The 7767-nt window shown below is 41.9% G+C and overlaps 2 long non-coding RNA genes across 3 annotated transcripts in view; both read left to right on the top strand.

Moving 5' to 3' along the window:
- Positions 1-3113: 3113 nt before the first annotated feature.
- LOC145393502 (uncharacterized) lies at positions 3114-5473 on the top strand. Its single transcript, XR_013896198.1, has 3 exons — positions 3114-3467; positions 4023-4433; positions 4743-5473. It is a non-coding gene; the product is annotated as an uncharacterized LOC145393502 (long non-coding RNA).
- Positions 5474-5483: 10 nt separating this feature from the next.
- LOC145393500 (uncharacterized) overlaps positions 5484-7767 on the top strand; it is a 145669-nt gene continuing 143385 nt past the window's right edge. Inside the window, exon 1 of one of the 2 annotated variants that reach the window (XR_013896196.1) lies at positions 5484-7224. This is a non-coding gene — a long non-coding RNA (uncharacterized LOC145393500). The remainder of the gene's footprint in view (positions 7225-7767) is intronic. The other variant, XR_013896197.1, reaches the window with a different exon arrangement.

Below are 7767 nucleotides of genomic sequence, written 5' to 3'. Positions count from 1 at the left end.
TGCTTATAGAAACGTCATTCCTATTGACATTGGAAGTTGCATGCTGGTCTGCCTTCCATGTGTTGCCATCATTTGATAAAAATCAAACACTTCAGTTTTTAATTCTGTGTTTGATAAGTTGTTAGTTTATAACAAATCAGTAACTAATACTTAAAATGGAAATGGTTCACAGAATTGACTGTGCATATTTTGAAAACTGGACATAAATTACTGTCATAGTTAGGATAGGTTGCTCATGCATATTTGAAAGGAAAGCTCCAGATGTCATGGCTGTTGACGTAGACTGCTGACGGTTGTAACGGTTTCTGCCTACCCATCATTATATGAAGCATCAGACACTGCAGTTTTCATTTGTGTAAGGTAAATTCTAGTGCTTATACTTTCGTAATAAGACAAATTGGCTTTTTATATAATTTGAAATTACTCTTTTATTATACTAGTAAAAAAAAAAAATGCAATTGTATATACCTAACAAGTTGGATTTGTATATACCTCAACAAATTGGATTTGTATATACCTCTCCAGTACTGTTTTAAAATTAATCTTTTATTATACTAGTAAAAACAAAACTTCTGTACAGTAGTCTTATTTTTCTTGGATTTTTAAAGATGATTAGGTTAAGTTAGGATAAGGAACCTTAATGTGTTCACAAAGGCAAGTCATGGTGCACCTGTGATGTTGGTTAAAGGCATCCGTTTTAGTATGCAGTACGTCCATAACAAGTGGGAGAAGACTTTGTACTTCGGGCATCCTGTGAAGATGAAATGACCAAGGGCAAGTTGCCTTCCTGTTCTTCCAGTATGTACCATGTTTGCCATAGTATGCTTACACTAGTTAGATTTCACCAAGGTATTCAGACTACTGTCAGGTACTGTAGTTTTGAGAGATTACAGATTAGTCTACTATTTTTTGCCTTGAATAACAGCTTCCTCAGATCTTGTTTAAACTTTTAGTATTTTGATTGTTAAGACTGTGGAGTCCATTTGATTCATTTGCAATAGGTCATTCCTCATTGCAGCTTGTAAAAAAAATATTGCATCAGGTTAGATTAGGTTTCTTAAATATCTTTGAAGAATGTGTCGTTGATGTTTGCTGGGCTTTTTTCTTCCCCTTGCACTTCCGACATAACTTATCCATTATGAAGTGCCCATCAGTGGGTGAGAGTACTCAGTCATAACCTTGGATTTCTGTGCTATTTTTTTCTCTGCATCTTCCTACGATTTATTCAAAATTTAAATCTAAATCGATGGCCAGTAAGTCTTCGCATTTTCAAGACTGGACTTTGCCGAATCTTAATGGTATACTGATATATACTGTAAATTTGTGCTCACTATCATTCGTGATTGCAACATGGAAAGCTAGGTTAGGGTAGGTTGCTTACCTCTCTTTGATAGGTACTGCAATTATGGGCGCTTCGTGGATGTAGTTTACTGGGCATCCTTCATTCTGTCGTCCCTTTGCACTGATGGTAGCTTCACATCTCGGACCTTGCTCATCTCAAAATTTGCAGTGCTTATTTGTAAGTGAGTATTCAGTCACATTGCTGGACCACTCTACTGTAATACAGTTTGTTGCAACTGCCTACCATTATTCAAAGCTCAAAAATTGGCCTTAAATGCAATCTTTGTATTCCTGAAGATATTTTTTCATGGAACTAAATTTGTTGCTGTAATTTTTGGCTAAGAGCATACAGTGCAATGCTGTATTAAGATTGCCGATGAATGAAAATGTACATTGTCGTTTTTAATGTATTTCAGAAGGACCCATAACCTTCGGCAGGTTATGTAATGGCTACTTAGAAAACTAGAAATAATAATGCACTGTTTTTGTAAACAGTAAATGTTATAAAGTAACCCGTGGTCAGAACATACTAGAATATAGCTGTTTTTCATGTGAATTATGGCTGATATGAAATTTGACTGTGTATCTGTTGTGTGTGGGTATTTATACTCTGTTTTTTATTGAGGCGAAAATGCTCTTGACAGGTTGGTGATGATTGGCTGAATGCAACGCGTCCAAATAACATCATTGTATGTCAGATAATTACCAGTAATTACCAATAATTCTCTGAAATACAACAATGTTATTTGGACATGTTGCATTCGGCCAGTCATCACCAACCTGTCAAGTGCATCTTCGCCTCGATGAAAAAAAACTGAGTGTATGTTGTTAGATTCATTTATGGTATAAGGTCTGTATCTGATGTATTGTGCATGCTTAGGCATATAATTTTTGTTAAATCTTGCAGATTTCATTTTTCTTCAGTCATATTCTTATAAGTACATGTAAATCAAATGTAGTTCAGATATTGTAATAATCTTGGAGCAGTTTGATATTTATGTCTTGATTCTGGTTTGGTTTTTATGCGGCTATTGGTAATGTTAATTGTGTGTGGAATTCTGTTGCTGCTGTTCATTTGATGTTTCTGATCCTAGTGTTTCAAGTTCTTTTGACTCGGTAACTCTGAATTTACTACATTATTGGTTCCCTTGTACTTTGCTAATGTTGCTAATGTTGATGGCAGTGCTTGTCTCGACTGGTATTCATGAGTTGGTGATACATTGCTGTCACTTTTGTGTTCTGTCTTTGAAATACTGTATTTATTGTGTAATGACTGCATATTCCGTACTTACTGAACTTAATCTTACATTGTTCTAAAGAGCATACAGAAGAGTAAAGTTGCATGTATTATGTGTACATAAGCCTTTTGCTTGATGTTATCTACTAAAATGGTTTGTATATGCAGTATCATGTTTGTTGTCCCATTTAGTGGAAATAATTGCTTGCTTTATATACGTTTAGTATTGTGATAATTGATTATATATATATATATATATATATATATATATATATATAGCAGCCGTGGCTCAGTGGGTTAGAGCGTTCCACTCTGACCGAAGGGTTGAAGGATCAAATCCACCCAAGGGTCATTTGTAGACATCAGGAAGGGCCTCCGGTCATAAAATGCTACACGCTCCAATCCAAAAGTCCTCTACCCTGAGGCAACGCCTTAGCCCTTTGGGGATACCTGGTGTAAAACCAAATTATTTTATTATTTTATATATATATATATATATATATATATATATACTGTATATATATACACACCCAGTTTACTGATCTAAAAACTTCTGTCTCCCCAACCCTTGTGAACACTGGGAAACTGGGCTGGCGATATGGTTATGTAAGCTTGGAGGAAACTGCCTTGCATTTCACAAATTGGCCCTATCATTGCTTAGTGTAACTTAAGTGTACCAGATAAATTTCTTATTGCAAAGGCAGGTCACTCTTATGAGTGGGAAAGTGGGTGGGACATTTCCTCCAAGTAATATACAGTACATGTGAGACAGCTGTAATGTAACATTACCAAAAGGACTCATTGTATTATGAGCATGAATCCCATATGATAGATCTGTTTAAGGCATGAGAGATCCATGGCATCATCAAACTGCAGATATAACTTAGAGGTATGTTATAGTTTGCTGAAGATCAGTAGTGTTTGTTGATAAGCTTTTTTAACTTAGAGGTATGTTATAGTTTGCTGAAGATCAGTAGTGTTTGTTGATAAGCTTTTTGATGACATCATGCATACATTTGTTGATACACTGAGGTTATTGTTATCGATATTATCGTACATATTAGCTTACATTAAAGTAATCATCGTCATCATTATCATCATCATCACCACCACCATCCAGACCTCCTTTCCTACCCTAGGGATGGGTGAGGAGCAGTAATGCCCAGACAGCCCAAGTTTGCCCAATGGAAGCATGGCCTATTGAATTGGGCAAACTTGGGCTGTCTGGATGTTGCTACTCCTCACCTTGCCCTAGGGTGGGAAAGGAGGTCTGGATGATGATTCATGATGACGATGACAATGATGATGATGATTATTATTATTAATTATTTTATTAATTATTATTATTATTTTAATGTAAGCTCTAGTGATTTTATTTGTATTTTAGTGGTATAAGACTATTTTAGATTAACAGTGTAGTAATGAGTAATCTCATTTCTAACAGGATGACCTTTATGGAAGAGGATGGTGACAGCCTCAAGTAAAATCGTTTGGATATGTATTGTGTGTTGCAGTGTCACTGGCTATATAACTATTTATATATTGATTGAAGTGCAGGTCTGTGTGACAAACTAAAATTTTGTAATGGCATAACAGCATAAACACCGCTGTGGAACAAAGTGTTCGTCAGCTTGATCATAGTTTGTACCGTCCATGCAGCAGCACGACCATGTTGTGATCAAGTTCATTGGTGTCTTGACATTGACAGTTACGGAGATTTCTGCACTTTGCTACAGGACTTTGGTTTCAGTGAAGAATAATAAGTGACATTAAGAAGATGGAAAGAGCAATTTAATAGAAGTGCAAGTTCTTATGCCTTACGTGAGAGCCAGATAACAGTACAGGATACGATAAGGTTTGTGTTAGTCTAATTTGTGTTACCTTATTGAGAAATTGAATTTGAAAGTATATTGTACTGTAAGGGGATTTTTTTTTTTTTTTTTTTTTTAAATACATTTTTGGTTTGATGTGGGACCTTTGGAAGCACGTGGCTTAAAGTGGGACAGATAATCTTGCTGAAGAGTATTATGGGTATATTTGGATTGTATTAAATGTTGTAGGTGTAGTATGTATGAATAACTGTCATATATTTAGTTCTTCATACATATACAATAGATAGATTTTATATGGTATGAGTAATTTATTTATTTCTCTTTTCACTCAGGTCAGCTTGGGCACCGCAGCCTGGACAAATCGGTGGGTCATGGTTCCAGGTTATGGGAGAGAGAACATCTGAGTACATGATGAGCAGGACTTGGCTTCTCAGGTGTTGATGGAGACAAATGGGTATGTCGATGTATGTGACAAACAGACAGGTCACAGTGGAGGTAGTGGATGGGTGTCTTGTGTTGGGGATGACAGATGAGTAGATGTTATGATGGGGACAACAGATGGGCAGGTGTTACAGTGGACAGATGAGGAGGCATTGTGTTGGAGATTGGATGGGCAAGTGTTGTGATGGAAACTGAATAGGCAAGTGTGATTCAGAGTGGATGGGCAGGTGTTATGATGGAAAATGGATGGGCAGATGTTGTGAAGTAGATTGGATGGGCAGGTATTGTGATGAGACTGGATGGGCAGGTATTGTGATGAGATAAGATGGGTAGGTATTGTGGTGAGATAGGATGGGCAGGTATTGTGGTGAGATAGGATGGGCAGGTATTGTGGTGAGATTGGATGGGCAGGTATTGTGATGAGATTGGATGGGTAGGTATTGTGATGGAGACTGGGTGTGGGCAGCTGTTTTGATGGGTATGATGGATGGGCAGGTGTCAGTGATGACAGGTGGGCAGGTATTGTGGTGGAGACAACGGATGGGCAGGTACCATGGTGATGACAGATGGGCAGGCATCATGGAGACAACAGATGGGCAGGTGTCATGGAGGAGACGACAGATGAGCAGGCATCATGGAGGAGACTGCTGATGGTCAGGTGTCATGGAGGAGACTACAGGAGCCAACTTATGGGCAGGTGTCATGGAGACTACTGATGGGCATGTGTTGAAATGGAGACTACTGATGGGCAGGTGTTGAAATGGAGACTACTGATGGGCAGGTGTTGAAATGGAGACTACTGATGGGCAGATGTTGAAGTTGAGACTACTGATGGGCAGGTGTTGAAATGGAGACTACTGATGGGCAGGTGCTGAAGTGGAGCCTACTGATGGGCAGGTGTTGAAGTGAAGACTACTGATGGGCAGGTGTTGAAGTGGAGACTACTGATGGGCAGGTGTTGAAATGGAGACTACTGATGGGCAGGTGTTGAAGTGGAGACTACTGATGGGCAGGTGTTGAAGTGGAGACTACTGATGGGCAGGTGCTGAAGTGGAGACTACTGATGGGCAGGTGCTGAAGTGGAGACTACTGATGGGCAAGTGTTGAAGTGAAGTCTACTGATGGGCAGGTGTTGAAGTGGAGATGAGTGACGGGCAGGTGTTGAAGTGGAGACAACTGATGGGCAGATGTTGAAGTGGAGACAACTGATGGGCAGATGTTGAAGTGGAGACAACTGATGGGCAGATGTTGAAGTGGAGACAACTGATGGGCAGGTGTCATGGCAGAGACTGGTTGATTGGGTGTTACAGTAGACACTGTGGATGGACGTGTGGTGGTGGAGGTGATAGGTGAGTGTGTGTACCAGTGGAGGCTGTGGCTGATGGGCAAGTGTTGCATTGGAGACGGTGGATGGGCAGGTCATGATTGGGCTGTTGCAGAGCACATGTTTACAGGATGGCAGATGAACATCGCAATTGCAGCAGGATGACAGGTGGGCAGATAAAGCTAGAGGCAGCAGATGGGTGGATATCATGGCAGGAACAAGTGATGGGGCAGGTATTATGGTGGGAATGATGGACAGGCAAGTGGTATGGTGAGGACAACGAACAGGCAGATGTGGCTGGGAATACCAACAGGTGGGTGTTGGTGTGGGGACAATGGATGGACAGTCGTCATGATGGACGGGCAGCTGTCATGGCGGGGACGATGAACAGGCAGGTGACATGGCGGGGACGACGAACAGGCAGGTGACATGGCGGGGACGATGAACAGGCAGGTGACATGGCGGGGACGACGAACAGGCAGGTGTCATGGTGGAGTCTGCAGATGGGCAGGTGTCGTGACGGGGATGGTGGACGGGCAGGTGTCACGGCGGGGACGGCGGACGGGCAGGTGTCACGGCGGGGATGATGGATGGGCAGGTGTCGTGGCGGGGACAGCAGATGGGCAGGTGTCGTGGCGGGGACAGCAGATGGGCAGGTGTCGTGGCGGGGACAGCAGATGGGCAGGTGTCCCGATGGGATGACAGATGAGCTGGTGTCATGGCGGGATGACGAACAGGCGGGTGTCGTGGCGGAGAGGATGGAGGGGCAGGTGCCATGGCGGAGACGATGGACGTCTAGGTGTCTCAGCGGGGAGGACAGACAGGCAGGCGTCGTGGCGAGGAAGATGGACGGGCAGGTGCCATGGCGGAGACGATGGACGTCTAGGTGTCTCAGCGGGGAGGACAGACAGGCAGGCGTCGTGGCGAGGAAGATGGACGGGCAGGTGCCATGACAAGGATGGCAGACGGCCAGGTTTCGTGGCAGGGACAACAAATTGGCAGGTCATTCTGCGAAATTCATGATGGGGACAACAGCTTAATATATCATGGTGAGGATGATAGCTGGATTTGTTACAGTATGAATGGTTGGGATGACAGAAAGATTAACTACAATGGAGTTACAGTTGGAGTGTCATTTGGGGGCAGTATCAGTATATGTGTAGGGAATTAATACTGTATTTTTTGATGGGGATCGGCTAAATATGCCACGCCCAGCTGATGTTCGGTTGGGATTACTGAAGAGAGAATTTTATGGGACACTACCACTCGATTTATCTGCAGTTTTAAAGGATGGGGTATAGTGGTAAAGCACACTATTGAAAACATGTGATTGACTGCAGAAATAGTATGATATTGTGACACTGTGGGGTACTTCATGGGATATCTACATTGAGGGCATTGCATGATGCTGTTGTGCTGCCTCAGTCTGATAGAGTGGACCCATCACCTGCAGGCAAGCATCTGCCCCTGTAGGGCAGTCCCATTTAATGAATCATTGTATCCATGCGACCATCAGCGCCTTATCACATTGAGGTGCAGGGATTAGTGTGGAGGTTTTGTTACTGGGTGAATGCTACTTTTGAATCACCTAA

This window comes from Coenobita brevimanus, chromosome 24 (genome assembly GCF_032717465.1).
Source record: "Coenobita brevimanus isolate Jiangsu-jjx chromosome 24, ASM3271746v2, whole genome shotgun sequence".
In the NCBI taxonomy this organism is placed as follows: domain Eukaryota; kingdom Metazoa; phylum Arthropoda; class Malacostraca; order Decapoda; family Coenobitidae; genus Coenobita; species Coenobita brevimanus.
Note: the sequence above shows the minus strand (reverse complement) of the source record. Positions and strands in the feature narration are given on the sequence as shown.